Genomic DNA, 18,675 nt, shown 5'->3' on the forward strand with positions numbered 1-18,675 from the left:
GCTGGGAATATGGCCTAGTGGCAAGAGTGCTTGCCTCCTACACATGAAGCTCTTGGTTCGATTTTCCAGCGCCACATATATGGAAAACGGCCAGAAGGGGCGCTATGGCTCAGGTGGCAGAGTGCTAGCCTTGAGCAGGAAGAAGCCAGGGAAGGTGCTCAGGCCCTGAGTCCAAGGCCCAGGACTGGCAAAAAAAAAAAAAAAAAAAAAAAAAAAAGAATGAGCTTCTTAGTTAACATATGAGGCTATATCATGAAATTGCTGATTTAAAACTTGGCTAAATCATTTGATTTAGTGCTGAAAACCAAAGGTTGTCGACACTCTTCTGTGCTGTTGGTCTTAAAGAATGTTACATTAGACAGGTACTGATGGCTCATGCCTGTAAACCAGCCTGGGAAGGAAAGTCCATGAGGCTCTTATCTCCAATTATCCACCCCCAAACCAGAAGTAGAGCTGTGGTTCAAAGTGACTGAGTGCTAGCCATGAGCACAAACCTTAGGGGCAGCACCCAAGCCTTGAGTTCAAGACCCACTACAGACAAAAATGAAGTTACACTGCTTAATCATGGACATATGAAACCTTGTCTTCCTGAAAACATACTAATTCTTGTACCAGAATCACCATTTTGAGATTGATATAAGGCTCATGAGGAAGACCATGTGTCTGGGATCTTAGTTCTTGTCCTTACCAGATCACTAAGTGCAGTATTTCCTTCTGGACTCACACTTGTTCTTTTGTAAAAATTGCTCTCACTGGGAGGTTTGTTGTATTGGGAAGAAGGGAGAAATTAGAAGAGATTAATCTGAAATCAAAGGCACAGAGCCCTAGATCTCCCTCCACTCTGGTTTTCTCTTTGATAAATGAAAATAATTATAGTCATACACCCATCCAATTTCTGTGACAATTAGATAAGGACTTAACTTCATTCTTTTAGCAATATTTGATAATGACTAGCTCTTATACTGTACTCAAATACTTGTGCTTCCATGTTTACAGCAACACAAGGCTTTATACATCATCCCAAGTTATCAATAACTCAACTTTTAAAATGTCCAGGCATTCTTGAGCACCACTTCTGTCAGGTAAAGAGAAGAATTACCAAGTTTTTCTATTTCAAATCTTATACGCTGAGCATTTTCAATTTAGAAAATGTCAGCGCATTGACAGTGCTTCTTTCAAAAGCAGCTTTGTTGTTTTAAATTACATTTGTTAAGCTTTCAAATCCAAAATATGAGAGATAGGCCCTAGTAATATTTATGTAAAAATTAAAACTGTCAAGTTGTATTAAGGTCTAATCATTGGCTGGGACACATGAGCTACAGTTTTCTTGTATGAGCCCTCTAGATGGGGCTTTCTTCTTTTTTTCTTTTTAAATCTCAGCCATAGAAATGTGTATACGTTAACTTATGTTCTTAATATACTATTTTTAACTTATGTTCTTAATAAAAGTTTCAATTAACTTATGGAAACCACAAGAAATAGTAAAGTGACATGAAGTGCATACAATAGAGTGGGTGCTGGTAGTTTTACCCCTGGAATCTCATTTGATCTTTAGAATTAACCCAGTGGTTAACTATGATACTCTTCACATAGAAGAAGACGTTAGGGAGTTTTAAGCCAAACCGTTGGGGGTCATTCATAAAATTCTGAGTCCTAACCTTGTATTCTATCCTTCTATTTCTTGCCTATATGAATCTTGACTCCCCTCTTGTGACTACAGAGAACTTTCAATCTTCTTCAACCTTTCTTACTAAATTATCAAAAAGATATGTTAAGATAATTTTAAATACATCATAGTTCAAAAGGTAAGACTTGCTGCATGCTGGTGGTCCACACCTGTAATCCTAACTAATTTAAGGGGCTGAGATCTCAGAATCAGAATGGTTTGAAGCCAGCCCAAGCAAAAAAGCTTAGGAGACTCTTATCTACAGAACTACCAGAAAGCCAGAGTAGGGTTGTAACTCAAATGGTATAGTGCTAGCCTTGAGTTCAAAAGCTAAAGGACAGCATCTTGGCCCTGATTTCAGGTACACACACACACACACACACACACACACACACACACACACACACACACACACACACACAAAAGATGAGACTACAGGTAAGAGTACCTTCTCGAAAACAGTGGGAGATTTTCTGAGAGAGAATGGATATGGATGGTTATGTATGTATAGTTCAAGTTTAAGCCTGCACACAGTAAGAGCATACAAATAACATTTAAATAACCACTGAAGAAGGAATTGTCTCCACAGTTCTGGTGTGTATACTCACTGTGTTGGTTTTATTATCTAAGAATTCACTGGAATGGTGTTTGTGAACAAGGTTACCGATGCCTGGACTGGCAGAGCTCCCCACATTGTTCGTCTATAATCCCTAGTGCCACTGACAGGTTTCTGTTCAGCAATGTAGGTGCCCTCTCAAGTTCAGTGTGTTTATCAGATGTTAGTCATGAGCTTCTGTTCTTAGCATTTCTTTCTCTCAACACAATGCACTTAGATACTGTTATTTCCTTAAGAGTTTAATCTAAATTAGATGACCTTTAAGGCAGGAAAAAAATAGTAGTTTTATGCAAGTACAGCAGATCCTTGGTATGCATGGATCTAGGAAAAAACCTATGGATGCATGGGATGAATATAGTTTGACTCTATAACATTTTTCAAATTTACCTATCTGGTAAATATAGTAGGGGTCAGCCTCTATAACTTGAAACTGCATAGAGCAGGGTATTAAGGATATTATCTCACACTTCTCTTTTTTTTTTTTTTGTGGCCAGTCCTGGGGCTTGGACTCAGGGCCTGAGCACTGTCCCTGGCTTCTTTTTGCTCAAGGCTAGCACTCTGCCACTTGAGCCACAGCGCCACTTCTGGCCATTTTCTGTATATGTGGTGCTGGGGAATTGAACCTAGGGCTTCATGTATGCGAGGCAAGCACTCTTGCCACTAGGCCATATCCCCAGCCCTACCTCACATTTCTTAATGTGAATACTGTAAGAATGCTTGATTCGTTTTTCCTGTAAAATCATCCACCTTCCATTAAAGGCATGTCATCATCATTCAATGTATGTAAATTTTTTACTTTGACACTTAAATGAATCATGTTATCTTATACATTGTTTTCAGGGTATTATTTGTTTGGGGAAAAGCTGATGTGGAAAAAATTAAGGGCAAGGAACACTCAGAAATTCACACAACAATGTGAGAAAAACTGATGATAATTGGTGACTGGCTGTAAGCTTCACTACATCAACCGAGATATTTAATGCATATATGAGAATTTAAACTTTTTGTTTCTGAAAATCTCTGATTTAAAAAAAATATGGATTTTTACCACCCTTGGAAAAATTGCATGAAATAAATCATAAATAAAGTGAGCTTACTGAAGTAAAATTGTGAAATATACGTACTATATATTTCAGCCAGAAATAAAGGTCCACCTTTATAGCTGTAGTATATTGGGGTTTGCTTAAGTATTCTTTCATCAGAAACTACTTCAGGTCACTGGGAACCCAACCTCTGTCCACCTCCGGGGTCCACTAAAAAACGTAACTAGAAATTGTTCTTCTATGGGGTGACCTAGAGATCAATAGATCAGGACCTGACACAATGTGTCTGTAGTGTGTGGAATGCTATTCAGATCCCCTTTTGGACCAAGAAATAGTGTTCTACTGTTGCAAAAAATGACAGTCCATAATTAGGTCACTACACAGGGATGATCTCTTGCCTCAAACAGGGAAAACTCTGATGGATAACCAAGTTCCTGGTTACATACATTGTACTTCTAACTCCTCTCTGTGTGCATTTCTGCTTTCCTCACACTCTTTTCTTACCAAATTCTTCTTGTAGTGTGTGTGTGTGTGTGTGTGTGTGTGTGTGTGTGTGTGTGTGTAGGGGGGATTCTTGTATGTGCAAGTACTAGGGCTTGAACTCAGGGCCTCATCTTCTTACTCAGCTTTTTGTTCATTGCTGATGTTTTACCACTTGAGCCACGTCTCCACTTCAAGTTTTACTTTCCTGATTAATTGGAGATAAGATTCTAGTGGATTTGTCTGCATGGTCTGCTTTTGAACCAGATCTCAGCGAGTTTTAAAATTTCCACAAATCTGAGACCACATACCCCAAAATGGCTGCTAGATATTTACTCATTAATTAATCTCTGCATGTTGCTCTTCGGTTAATTAATTTGAAGTGATAGATACCAGGCTGGGAAAACATATTATTTGAGTTTTAAGCCAGCCGACAATGCTAGGGTATATTTGCACATCAGCATCAAAGTGGAAGGGATAACAAAATAGAAAGTATATATATATATATCAACCCACGATAAGAGAGGATAAGTTCCTACTTCTCAGGAAAATATGTTTGTCTGGTTATTCACAATTATCAGTACTAAATTGTGGGGGGAGAGCAGAGGGGAAGAAAAAAGAGGAAAGGAAAGAATGTGAATCGTTTGCAATAGGACTATTTCACTGGTAGCAGTGCAATTGTCTTTAGAGATGAATAAGACAATAAAGACTTTAGAGATGAATAAAATAACATTCTCACTTTCAAGATTAGGGAAAGTGTGTTGCCATGAGGATTGGCTGTGAATGTGTTAATTCAGTGATAGAAAATTCAAACTTAGATTTTGATCTGATTCTGTTGTTCTTTAAAGACCACCTTGTTGGTTTTTATCAGTTGTTTTCACTCATCTGTAGCATATTGCAAAGAAAAGCTTTCTGTGAGGAAATGAGTAGAATAAAAACTGAAATACTACTCTGGGTGTTCTATTAGATAACGTAAATATTTGTGGAGACTCTTCATGAGCTCTTGCCGTGATGGTCTTCATGTAGAGCTGGCTGATAGCTAGACTGCTGGGCCACCACTGGGTAATGGGATGAGTTGCTAGGCAGAATTTTCACTTCCTTTCAGAAAGCCATCACTCATGGACTTAAATCCTGGATCCTCACTGCTGGAAGAGTCTATCTGTAGTGCTTTATATTCTATTACCCCATAATATACAATGCATTTTATTTATGTTAGTCATCTTTTATATCGAACTGTCACAAAATACGTCACTGGTGATTATAGCCTGTATAGGCAAGCTACACTGGGTGAATTATTTTTCTTTACTGTAGATCATACCAGACTACCTGGCTGGGAAAAGAGGAGAATAAATTTAAAGCCATGATAGATAAACTTCAAAAGGTTAAGAGATGACTGGGTGTGGAGACAAACCCGCAGTTAAAAAATGCTGAGTGGGACCCACTATGATCTTCTTCTTAGGCTCTCATTTATCTTCTTTGAACACACTATTCCCAAACATTGTGAACATCTGTATTACCTGTTCCTCTTCCAGCCATGTCTTAGCGGGACACTCAGGATTGACTGTCTTTCAATAACATTAATGACCATCCTCATTTCCTCCTTTAACTTTGTCAGGATGTAGAAGTCTTGAGATTTTTTTTTCCATCCCTGAGAAGTTGTGGAAGGTTCTATAGACAGATTCTCTCTATTGGTATATTTTAAGGTGTTTCCATCAAGTGCTGTCTATACTAACTACTGGATACTTCAATGGACCTGGGTCTTTAGAAATTTCTACTTAAGATTTATTTATCATCTGGTAAGCAGTACTAGGAGCCGTGTTAAGGTTACATAATGAATAAGAACAGCCCTAATCCTCCAAGACTATGAAGGCTAAAGAGAAAATGCAGATGCATGAATGGTAAATTGTAAACATATATGGTAACCAGGCATTGGTAGCTTACATCTGTAATTCTGTTTTTTCAGAAAGCTGAGACCTGGAGGGTCTTGGTTTGAAGCCAGCCAGACAGAAAAGTACATAATACTCCATCTCTAGATACTAGGAAAATGCCAGACTGATGATGTAGCCCAAGTGTATATAGGCTTAGACCTTGTACCCAGGTGAGATACCTCTGGAGATAAGGAAGAGATCCTGACATTCACTAGGATAATTCCCGGCAAATTTGTGTCAAAGATGGAGAGAAGAATAGTCGGTGTGTTTTTGCAAGAGGGCAGAGGGTTGTTGGAGAACTGTCGCCACTGGTTACAGTCATTGTGATTTGTTATTGTAAGGTTGGTAGGGAGGAGTAAGGCAATGGCAATGAGAAAGGAGTCTAAATACAGGCTTAGGCCTGGACAAAAAGGACCTTTAAACACCTGACAAGCAGTTCGCCCTTAATCCTAAGAGTAACAGGGAGCTATTACAGGGATTTACATAGAGGAGTGACAGGAAGGGCTTCTTATTTAGAAATGATCAGTCTGGCTTTGTTAGATAGAATTGAGGTGAGATCAGAAGCTGGAGCCATTTATCAGGATCTTGTAAAGTGTTGCTGGTGAAAGGCAAGAACAGCCAAGACAAGGCAATGGATAAAGAGATAAGTGGTCAACATGGGGGAGTATTGTAACAACAACAAAGATGTGCCATTCTATTTATGTAGGAGATGTGATTGGGGATTGAGTAACTGGGAACAGAGTGGGGCTCACCAGCATGGGTAACACCAGAAAAGGGGCGTTGTGAGGAGGGGCTGGTAGCAGTTGAAGTTGTATTTATTGAGTAGTCAAAGCATGCTGTCCATCTGGGTACAGGTTGCATGGCTACAGAACCAAATAGCTAGACAAAGAACAAGGATGTACTAGAGGGATGGGCTGGACACGGCCATACACAACCAAGGCAAGATTGTGCTGTAACACAAGTATGGGAACAAATGGCAGAAGGCAAATTGGAGTTAGGGCAGTGTGTATCAGTCCCTTTTTACTAAAGTACAAGGAACATTTTCAACAATGATGAAAAACTAAGGGGAGAAAAAGGTTGTTCTTTCTTCCACCACCTTAATTATTTCTACATTCCATTTTAGATCCCGTCCAGTCAGTCACCGTTTTCATAGACATTAGTCAGAGTATAAATTTAATGCTACCATCAAGCCCTGTTCATTAATATAAGCAGTTTTACGCTCCTTCAGAATGTACGTTTAGGAAATGATGGCTTTGAAATACAACAGTGTATGATATGCTGGGCTCTGTAGGTGGGGGAGAAATGGATTTGGGTGGTCAAGACATCAAGATTTTCATTCATAAAGTGAGAGTGTGATATGATGGCAGAGGAGACTGAAGTTTAGAATTTCATGTGGCTTTTGTGATTCTTAAGCTCTGGCCACACTATACTAGAACATCATGTCCTTTGACATCCGTGTCTGAGCAGGGCTTAAATGATGACATAAGTGTGGCTCCTGCTGCAGATTTGTAACCCAGGATAAACCCTCATTTTTAGAGGAATCAAGGTGATTTCTAAAGATTTTCTACATTTATTTACAGTGCACAAAGAGACAAGAGATAGAGAGAGCTGCATAACACCTTGGCTGTTAAAACAATTTCCATCAAGTTCTTTTGTTTTGTGTTTGTTGAGGTACTGGGGCCTGAACTTGGTCTCAAGGGCTGAACTTGGCTCCAGGCTGGCACTCTACCACTTGAGCCATACCTCCACTTCTGGGTTGTTGATGGTTAATTGGAGGTAAGAGGCTCACAGACTTCCCTGCCCAGACTGGTGATTTTGGTCTCTTCAGTAGCTACAATTACAGGTGTGAGCTACTGGCGCCTGGCATACCAGCTTTTGTAATGAAACACAAAGGCACAGTGCATGCAGCCTCATGTCAAAGCATCTGCCTTTTGGGTCAAATTGTACTTCTACTGTTGTTCAACTCTATGACCTATGGCTTGAATGCAAGCATCAGTATATTGTGGCTGAGTATTCTATTAACAGAAATGAGGAGCCAAAACGAAATGATATATAAACAAGCCAAATTCCAAAGTGTTAGACTTTCACTATTTTTATTATAATCACTTACATTTTATTATAAAATCTCTTTAGTATCTTGGTATATTGTGATTAGCATGTTATCTATGATGAGGGTCTTGCCTGCATCTATTCTGCCTGATTTATCAAGGCCTTCTCATTTCCCAAAGTGCATATATTCTTAATATCCTTTATTCCCCACTGCTCATCTTATCTTTTTCAGCCTCAAAACAAGCTGGTCTGTATCTGCTTTCTCAAAAAGACAGCTGTTTTCCCTTATATAAAAAGATAGTTCTGTCCTTTTTTTCAACAAAGATCTTAGAAGCTCTATGTTGAGGATTCATACATCCTTCTATCTTTTGGGTTGTTGAAGCCCTCATCCTTTCTTTTTTTGTCCATTTTTCCCCTTCGGATTATGTTTACCTCATAACACTTGTGCAAGAGCATTTTTATAATTGTCTGCAATTAACAATTTTCTCAACAGTAGAGAGAGCCCTATGGTCTTCAGGGGATTCAATGATGTAGAAATGAATTCCCTTAGTAAGGTCCCTCTCTCCATCAAGAGAGGCTATGGAGTAAATAGAACTAGATGTTTCTTAAATTGGATCAGTATGTTTCTAGCGGAAGTTTTAAGCCTGAGCCAACCTCTATTTGTGTGCACAATGCATGAACTCCATGGTGAATCTCTTAACTGCTTGGTAAGCCCAAATTTCCAAATTCTGTCTTGAAACAAAAACGTTTTGTACTGTTTCTTTTTACACTGTGACTATTATAGCAAAGTGCTCCTATTTTTAGACTAAGTTGTTATTACTCTTTACTTCATAGAGATTCCTTGGTTGAGATTGTTGTTGTTTTCATACTTTATTACTTCGTTTGACTTTTTGGTTCAAATGGTCAGCTCAAGGGCAGGTTAGACGCTATCTTGAGTGTTAAAATGAGTTATTCATGTCCTATTTTCTACCTAAAGAAAATGAAAAATGGAAACAGTAGCAAAGTATATGATTAAGTATTCAGTGAAGTCCTGATCCTTTACCTATGAAAACTTTTGTATAGAAAGATCAGACAACAGTTTTTTGTTTTTTTTCAGAATGAAACAACAACATTAGAGTTCCTAATGTGCTGCTGTTGGAGCACATTTCTTAGCTTCCTTTAGGTAAGCTGACCCTCAGATTACTGAACTACTTGGGAATCTAATTCCAAAGCCAGACGGTGTTGATAAGAGAAAAATATAACTATCTTATACTGTTGTATAAACTTACTTTCTCTGGGATCATTGGCAAATAAATGATTCAAACTGTTCAAGCAAGAGATACTGTCTTTAAATGTTGGGGAATTATGAAGAACATTTTCTGAGTTTAAAAATGATGTATGTGTTAACATAATTGTGTCAGAATAATTATTTCATTTTTGATATTAGACAGAGATAAAGCCACACAAACCTAGAAGTTTTATTTTTTGTTTTTCTTTCTCTAAAGTTACAGTATTGAATCTTCTAGAGGTAGTCACCATGTGAAGCTTCTACCAAAGCTGCTGAATTCTTTTGTGATGTTAGAGTTGAGGGAGAGTGAGTTCTCTGGGGGAGATTAATGTCCTAGCAAGGCTCATGAGTTTAGAACAGGAGATTGCCTTTGCCATCACTCCATGTAGATCTTGTTTTCTTGTAATTGGAATGCAGATAGGCATTGCTTGTGTTAGATTTGCTAGATGGAACACCAAGTGGCTTATGTAGAATTTGAATAGGGTTAGATGGGTCCTCCATTTTTCAGCTTAGTAGGGTCCTTTACTCCATATCCCATAAATGTCTCCCTTGCTCCTCTTGGATACATAAGTTTGTAGAACTTCCTTATGGCAGTACCATGGGTTTAAATCAATGCCATCTCCTCTCTATAAAGAGATAAGCCCAGGAGCTGAGAATTGGTAGGTGTTCATAGTCACTCAAAGACAGATCAGAACCCAGGCCTCATGATGACCACAAATTCTTTTTTTTGGAGGGTGGGGGTGTCTAAAATTTACCTCATATTGACAAATGGTAAATATGACTTTAAAAATAAATACTACAGGTTACCACTTGTATATATAATGATATGACAAGCAAAACACTATAAGATAGCCTATAAACCTAGTAGGCTAGCTGTTCAGTATTATTTTCTAAAAATATTCATAGATAGTACTAGGCCTATTAATTGTTTTCCTTGCAGTGCATGAGGAAGCTTTTAAATAGAGTCTATGAGCATCATGAAATAAAGACGTGATTTTTTTCTGTGGCAGAAATATTTTAGATGCATACTTGGACATAGTTATCAGCATCTCCCAGTTACAAAATTTTGACAAATTCTGACTTTAGATGTATATTTCACACACCATTAGAATACATTAGAATATATTACAAATTCCCTTAGGGCAGGCCTCCTCTTTCTTGTTCTACATATTTTACTTATTAGATAACTATGCACAGGCTCTGGCAAAGATAATAAGGCATTAAATTAGAAATGTGCCTAATTTTAATTTTCCAATTGAATTTCTTTACATACTGCTATAAATATGTGTATATTTATGTTAAGAAATTATTGTGCATCTTTACTAAATGAGCAAAATGAGTAGATAAACTGAGTATTGTTTCATTTATTCAGACATTTAAAGAATCCTATTAGTTAGAATATGATATTTTGATTTATTGATCACAAATATATCTATGAAATCATTTTTACCGAAGTATAATTGATAAATCAAGCATGATAGTTTATCTTATCCAGGACCTCACATACTATAGGTGGATTTAGTAAATCAAAGAGGGAAAGAAAAAGAGAAAACAGGGAAGAAGGGAGGAAGGGAAGGAAGGAGGAAAGAAGACTGGAAGGGAAAGGAGAAGGAGAAAAGGAATGGAAGAAAGAAGAGAGAAAGGAAGAGTGGGATAAAGGGAAGGAGAGGAGGAAGAGAAGATTGCAAGGGTGAGTAAGTGGATAGATGAATGGATAAGTCGTTGTAGTTGGGCTTCATAATTAATTTATTACCAACTTTTCAAAATGGACACACATTTTTGAACTATTGTATACAAAATATAAACTAAACAAGTGTACGCCTTTAAAGTGTGGATTTTAGAGACTAAGTAATTCATATAGCAATGTGTTTGTACTCTGTGCTTTCCATTCTTAACTGTCACTTGTTGTCATAATTGTTATCGCCTCATTTTCTGTTACTTCTTAAATTGAAAAGTCTGAGAAATATATGGAGAAATGAGGTCAATGAAAGAAAAATACTGATCCTTCACAGTAATTTCAGACAATGTAAAAAAAACAAAAATAGCTTGGCCTTCAAGTTGGTTGAAACATATAATGGTGAATAGACATAGTCATTTGTAGAAAAATAAATACATCATAAAAATAATTACATCATGAAAAAACACTATTTAATGCTGAAGAGTACAGAACAAAGCAATTAGCTCTCAGGTTACTTTTTTCTCCTTTTTCTTTTCCCATTGTGGCGCTGGAATTCTGGGACTGGGGACTGTCCTTGAGCACTTCAGCTCTAGGATACTGCTTTACCACTCTGAGCCAAAGATAAGAGTTTCATGGACTTTCCTGCCTGGGCTGGCTTTGAACCTCGATCCTCAGATCTCAGCCTCCTGAGTAGCTAGCATTACAGACGTGAGCCACCAGCACCCAGTTCTCAGATTACTTTCTATTCTTACTTGTTCAGGTGTCCTTGATGCTTATAAAGAATATACTCATTTACATATAAACACATCAATACCAGACTTTAAATTATACTTCAGAGCTATAGAAATAAAAATACCCTGAAATTAGCACAAAAAGTTACTTGAAGAACAACACAACAGAATAGAAGTCCAGGAATAAAAAAACACACCACTATAGCCATGTAATTTTCAACAAACAGCCCAAAACATATATTGTAGAAGAGATAGACTTTTCAAAAATGGTACTGGCCAAACTGGTACATATATAAAATGAAATAACACTCACCTATTAAAACTAATGAAATCAGATCATCTGGAGCACAATGGATGGAATTGGAGAACATCATAATGAGCAAGAAAAGCAACGCTTGAAAAGCCAACAATGGCATGTTTTTGCTCATATGTGGAAGCTTCATCTAGAGAGCATATATATTTAGGTATATGTACATATATATTTATGTACACCTCTGTGTGTATATGTGTGTAGAACAGGATTCTAACTATGGTACTGTTTAAGGGAATGAGCAAAAGAAAAGAAGGATAAAGAAAAAAGGTTAATAATTATGAAGTACAGTGTAACTATGTATGAAAATGAAATAAGGAACCTCAGTGAAAAAAAGCTTCAGATCTATTGAGGGCTGGGGCATAAGGAAAGGAGAAGCAAAAGAGAGGCTTATTCTGGGGAAAATATAATCTATGCATTCTGAAATAATGTGGTGAAACCCTAGGTACAATTCCTGAACATTAATAAAACTATGAATGACAAGAAAATCAAAGAGGCTCTTATGGGGGTAAGAATATGAGGCTGAGGGCTAATGAAGACAGTGAACAGTATGAATATGTTCTGAGTATTTATTTGCACATATGAAAACAGAACAAGGAAACTTACTGAAATTGTTTCAAGAAGGGAGAAAGGAGAGTGACAGAGGAAGTTAGGTTGGGGTACGTTGTATGTATATATGGAAATGTCATCATGAATCCCTCTTTCTACAACTAATGTATGGTAATAAAAGTGCTTTAAAAATATATATTTCTCTACATCCAGCCATTTTCTCGAGGCAATTCTGTTTTATTCTTTCCTCATACCACCAGATTTCTTCAAAGCAATTGATAATCATTCAGCTATCAGCACACCAACAAATATCAACGCTTTCTTATTACTTAGCTGAGTGACCTTGTGTTTCTTCTTATCCTTTATTCTCTTAATGTCTGCTGTGTTTTATATCATAAAACCTCTCTCACCAAGCTTCCCTTTGTTCCTTTTGCCTTGCCCTAATTCACTTCTGTTTCCTTGGTTGGGAAACCTTCCCTCTCCTTTTTTTTCTGCTTTCTGCCAGTGGATTCATTCATTGTTGATATTCCTTTTCTATTCCTCCATCATCTTTCTTAATGATCTGATGGTATTTGCTCCCCAGTATCTCTGCAGGAAAACTCTGAAGTAGTAATTTCTAAACCATTCTATATCATCATTTAATTTCCCCTACTTTAAGGGACTACTTAATTCAGGTGTCTCTCCTACATTTCAAGTTCAGCTTGAGTATATTTATACCTCCATCACCAATCATTTGAAAGTTCTTGGCAACTTATCTTTAGCTTATCATGTTATCATCTATATCATGTTATCTATCTATATCCTCATTACTAGACAGTCCACCTATTTAGAACACAATTCACATAGTTATATAAAATATTTCAGTAGTCTTATATTTATTTTCTTGAACTAATATGCAAACACTCAGGCTGACTTATGGTAGCCTGGGGCCTGCTCTGTACATACCTATATTACTCTTACATGCTACGGTATGTTTCATGGCACAAAAAAAAAAATCTATGCTCATATATTTTAGCTTATAAGCTGAAGCCCTTAATGGTTTTTGTGAAAGTAAAATAACTGAAAACTTTCTGAAATTGATCTTCCCCTATACTAAACTTATTAATATGGCATTTCATAGGATAGTTTACTGGTAACCAATAGGTAAAGATAATTCCTCCAAAAATATGTTCTTTAAAGGATTATATGAGGACATTACAGACATTATTAGGGTATTAAAGCAAAGCTCATTCCAGAAATTCTAAAGCAATCCTTTCTCAATGGTAGATGGATATTTTACCATATTCATGAGATATAGATGGGTCTTTGGAGCAACACTTTCTTGAAAGAACATGTAGATTCTGTACATTTCGTACCTATTGGCCTTCCTCTGACCACAGAACAATTCTGAAGTTAGGTTTCCTCAACTGGAAAGTGAGATTACTGTACTTTTAGCACTTTTGTGACGAGTAAAGGCAACTCTTTTGCCACAGTGACCAACTTCAATTTAAAAAGCATACTGGCAATTGGGTTAGATGTCAAGGTTTTATTGGCTTTTACCTTGACTTCTAGGGTTTTTTGTTGTTATTTTTGTTTTTGCTCTTTTCCCCCAGCAATCTCAGATGTTGGTTTATTTTCCTCTTATGAAAAATGTTGATTCATGAACAAAATCAAATAACATTTTTAAGTCACATTCTTTGTGTGATATTCTACAACTTCCCCTGTTTATCTTGTCCCTACTCCCTATCCCCAGATCAAAATGCATGCTTAATTTGTAAAGCCCAGGATAAATGAAAGCCAAGAGAAAAAATCCCTTGGAGAAGGAAACCACGTGAAAGACTGTCCTGTGCCATTCACACTTCACCTAGCCACAGGCATGTGACTGTAGCTCAGCTCTCCGAGCTGCATTGCACAAGTTATTCATCTGTATAAGTAAACTGTACTAGTTGTAATCAAAGGCTTAGAGATTGCTTATATTTTTCCACCATGAGATATATTCTAAATTACAGACATCATGGAGCTATAGCTGACAAAAACCCAGTATCTTGTTATTCAAATAGCTTTAAACTCATTGTTACCATAGGCCACGATAAACACTGCAGGTGATTAGATTAAGGTTAACCTATCTGGGTGGCATTTTAGACAACAAGTTCAAAAATTTCCCTCTGCTAGGAAGGACACACATGAAAATGTCCACAGACATTAGTTCTGAATGTTAGCACTGGGGGCCAGGGGGAAGTGATTTCTTGTTTATTTTCTATGATAAATACAGAGTTTATAATTAAGAAAAATTCCCTTTGTATCCTTATGCTCTGACTTCAGAAATAGTATCTTTAATAATTTAGCCAGCACCCACTCCTGTTTAGTTTTGGTTTTTTTCTTTTTTGGGTTCTTTTGTTTGTTTATTTGTTTCATTTCACCTTTTCTTTTTTAAAAACCAAGGTGACTTTCAAAGCATCAGGAATGATGGGAAAACTGTAGTTTGCTGAGTCAACATGATGAGAAGAATTAAATTTAACATCTCAGGTTAAGTTCACTACTTATTATGACCTTGAACAATTGCCTCTCTCTGAATCACCCTCCATTTTCACATCTCTTAGAGAGTTGGAGTCTATAAATTTAAGACCCCCTTCTGTTTGTTAAGCTCAATGACGATAAGTGATCTAAGCTTCATCAGGTTTTATATGTAGGGAAAAGGAAATTGGTTTAGAACAGAAAAGAGGTTATGTAATAACTACAATCAAATATATAACATCCACACTAACTGAATAACCGGTCAGAGAATGCTGGGTCTACAGCCAAAGGCATTTGGTCCCAGTCATGTCTGACCCCAGAGCACAGAATTGTTGAGATCAGTGATGGATCACAGTGTGTGCTCAGAGTGTGCTTGCAAGAGGAGCATCAAGTATCATACTGGTTTTCCTAGGAAGTCAGGGGGAGCCAAACAGATTTTCAAAGTGTTGAGATGTTTTAGCACTGAAGCCCATGGACTATGTCTCCCAACAGGACATACAGCATTGGGGAACATTCTACTAACTAACTAGAGCATGTTTTTTTCCACTTCTTTCTCCTCCTCTTCCTCTTTCCCTCACCCTCCTCCTTCTCCTTCTTCTCTTTCTGCAGTCTTAGTAACCTTCCTCCTTGGACTGGAGTTGTGAGAATGAGGAGGACAGTAAGGCAAAGGGAAAGCAATAAGAGTTAACCTTTTATTCATTGATGAGCACCAAGACAGATTCCATATTTGGACTATTATGAATAGTACTGTGTAAATAAATATATGTTTGTATGTTGACTGCATGTTTACTTGTCTTCTTTTGTATATATGTACTGGATTGGGCAGGATCATATGAGGTAGTTCTATCTTCAAATTTTTAAAGAATCTCCGTAGTGATTTCTGCAGTGCTGAAACTAATTTACATTCCCCCCCAAAGGTGTTATGAAAGTATCTCCTTTCACCACATCCTCATTAGCATTAGTTATTGTTTATTTTGTAGGCCTTAATAAAATGAATGACAAGAAAAGAAATGACTGACGGGATTATAAATAAATTCTCTTTAGGGGGGCATAAGTACCAGTGGGAAGGGAAGGAGGACCAAGGAAGAGTATAAAGGAGGGATGAGCAGGGGTGCCATATCATATACATATGCATGAAAATGAAATACTGGAACTGCTTTGAGGTGGGAGGAGGAAATGAGAGGAGTGAGAACAGGACAGCTTTTATTGGGGTACAATATATTTGTACATGAAGTCACCACAATGAAACCCCTTTGGCAACTAACAAGTAAATTTAAAAATTAATTTAAAAAAGACTCGAAAGGATGATGGCAGTTTTCCACCTACTTCCTCTGAACATTTTCTTCAATCCTTCTCTCTATAAAATTCTTTCAACATACACATCTTGACATAACTGTACCTCCTCAGTGCCCCAACAAGAGCAGCTATAAATTCAGACAACTCATTTGAGGAGTTATTTTCATCCTTGTAGTTGGCTTAGAATTTATTGAGCAAAAACCAGAGGGAGGGAGATCTAATACTACCTTAATCATCAGGATTGGGTCTTCTGTCACTGGTTTACATGGGAGTGCTTCACTTCTCCTTGAGGACAGGTTTACTGAATGAAGAGATCAAACCCCGACAGGTTCGCTTTACAAGATCTGTGTCTAAGATTGCTTTCCTTTACTATTACATTCTATTTTTACCTCCACTGCCCTGAGATATTTTGAGTTTGTGTTTCTATTGCTACTGACATAAAAAGTTATATCAGTAGCAAGAAATGAAAGGTGAAAAATAACCAGAGATTCGTAATACTCCATTTGTGAGTAACAATAAAGCTGTCTTCCAGCTCAGCATGTGGAGTTCAGCTGAAGTCGGGGGGATTAGCTGAGTCCCACTGTTGTGGGAGCAGCATGTTCAAAGGCTTTGTAGGGCAGTAGAGTGCCATACTGCCAGGATGAGAAAGAACAACTCCAAGGTAGGACTCGCCAGACTTCCTCCTCCCTTTTCCTCCCTTCCCTCTCAACCTTCTTATCTCCCTCTCTCCTTCTTTCTCTTTCTGTCTTCTCAAACTTCTTCCTCCCTCTTTCCCTTCTTCCCTCCCCATACGGTGTGGTCACACCACCCTGTTTAACGCTTTCTCACACACTGAGCACTTGGGCTTCTTCTTCTTTGGCTCACATTCTTCCTAAAAACAGCTTTTGAGAAAGCAGGGAAAAAGAATTGTCCCCTCCAGAGTACCAGGGAGCCATGTGCTTAGATTCCTCAGCTTGCTGCTAACTAGCTGTGACTCTGGGTAGCTGAGTTAACCTTCCTTATCACTGCTTCTTCTTCAGTAAGACTGGGGTGGTAAGAGGGCCTCTGTTTTGAGTCCACAATGAGGATTAAACTACATAATGTATACACAGTCCTTAGAAGAGTAGAATACAATAAAGGCACTGGAAAAGGAGCCATTTTCATTCACCAATACTGGGGTTAAAATATTTCCCCAACCTCTATAGCTGTTCCTTTTGTGATACTTTCCCACCCCCACCGCCACCACTTTTTGTTTCTTTTTCCTACCATAAATGGCCCTACCTACCATCAGTCAGCCCCTTACCTCTCCCACCGATGAATTCTTCCAGACAGTAACTCTGCACTCCCCATCTACAGGGCTCCCAGGAGGCCAGTGGGAAGGTTCAGTAAGAGAAAAGTGAGAACGAAATGTTTATTTTCCCAATACCCCAATGCCCACCAAACATGTATACCTCCAAGCCTCAATCAAGAGAGTTCATCACTTCCAGGTAGGAAGGATACTGAACACAGTGCTCTCTTGACCAAGTTCTCCACATCTTTCCCTTGGTCCCTGATTCTCAGCCTGAGTTCTACTTGTTCTGTGTGCATGCATCTTCCTGGCTCCTCCACTCCCCACCATGATCCCCCTATGTATTGTAATTCAACCTCCAACAAAGAGTCTCTCTGCAGGTTAGCTCCCCTGGTATTAGTCCAGGTTGAATGTGTCTTTCAGCTCATGCAAGATCCTTTAGTGATAGGAATCTTCTTTCTTCCTCTTAAGAGATTTTTCAACTTTTAGTGAACACACAAAAATCAATTAGGGAATTTGTAAGAAAATGCATATATATATATACATATATGTATATATATATATACATATAAATCCAAAATCTACAAAGGATTATTGCCCTATAGATATAACCTGGGTTCCAGAAATCTGCAAAATTAGTAAGATCCCCAGAGGATTGTAAGAACTATAGAAATACCCATGACTTATAGGACTTTACTTTGGGCTGTCAATGGCATTTATTTAAATCTGACTTAAATTTGTTTCACTTTTCCCCTCTTACATTTGTCTGGAATTCTTTCAGAGCTAAACACCCTCAGATACTTTTTACTTGTTACAGTTAACCATGCTTTACCTATGTGAGCCATTAATATTTCTGCCTTACAGGAAACAGAACCTGAGTACCCAGAGCTGGTCTTTGCCTCAGGTCATTGCTGAGGTCATTCTACCTGTATACCTTCAGAGTGAAAACCAAATCTTAGTGCTTAATGTTGAGTAGATTTACATGGATAGCATAATTGTAAATTAAAAATAATCAGGATTGAATTTAAGTTCAAAATATCAAGAGAGTAAATTATTGGTTTGTTTTTTTTTTCTTTGGCCAGTCCTGGGGCTTGGACTCAGGGCCTGAGCACTGTCCCTGGCTTCTTCTTGCTCAAGGCTAGCACTCTGCCGCTTGAGCCACAGTGCCCCTTCCGGCCATTCTCTGTATATGTGGTGCTGGGGAATCGAACCCAGGGCCTCATGTATACGAGGTAAGCACTCCTGCCACTAGGCCATATCCCCAGCCCCAATTATTGGTTTTTAACTAGCTAAAAACATGAA

The 18,675-nt window shown here is 37.9% G+C and overlaps 1 protein-coding gene across 8 annotated transcripts in view; it reads left to right on the top strand.

Moving 5' to 3' along the window:
- Esrrg (estrogen related receptor gamma) overlaps nt 1–18,675 on the top strand; it is a 589,495-nt gene that overhangs the window by 320,404 nt on the left and 250,416 nt on the right. For 3 of the 8 annotated variants that reach the window (XM_048356657.1, XM_048356656.1, XM_048356652.1), the window contains exon 3: nt 8,879–8,944. The exons of the other annotated variants lie outside the window; for them this stretch is intronic. The gene's annotated coding sequence lies outside the window, so the exon portion shown is untranslated. The remainder of the gene's footprint in view (nt 1–8,878; nt 8,945–18,675) is intronic. 8 annotated transcript variants of the gene reach the window in all.

The sequence above is a fragment of the Perognathus longimembris genome, chromosome 11 (assembly GCF_023159225.1).
Source record: "Perognathus longimembris pacificus isolate PPM17 chromosome 11, ASM2315922v1, whole genome shotgun sequence".
NCBI lineage: Eukaryota > Metazoa > Chordata > Mammalia > Rodentia > Heteromyidae > Perognathus > Perognathus longimembris.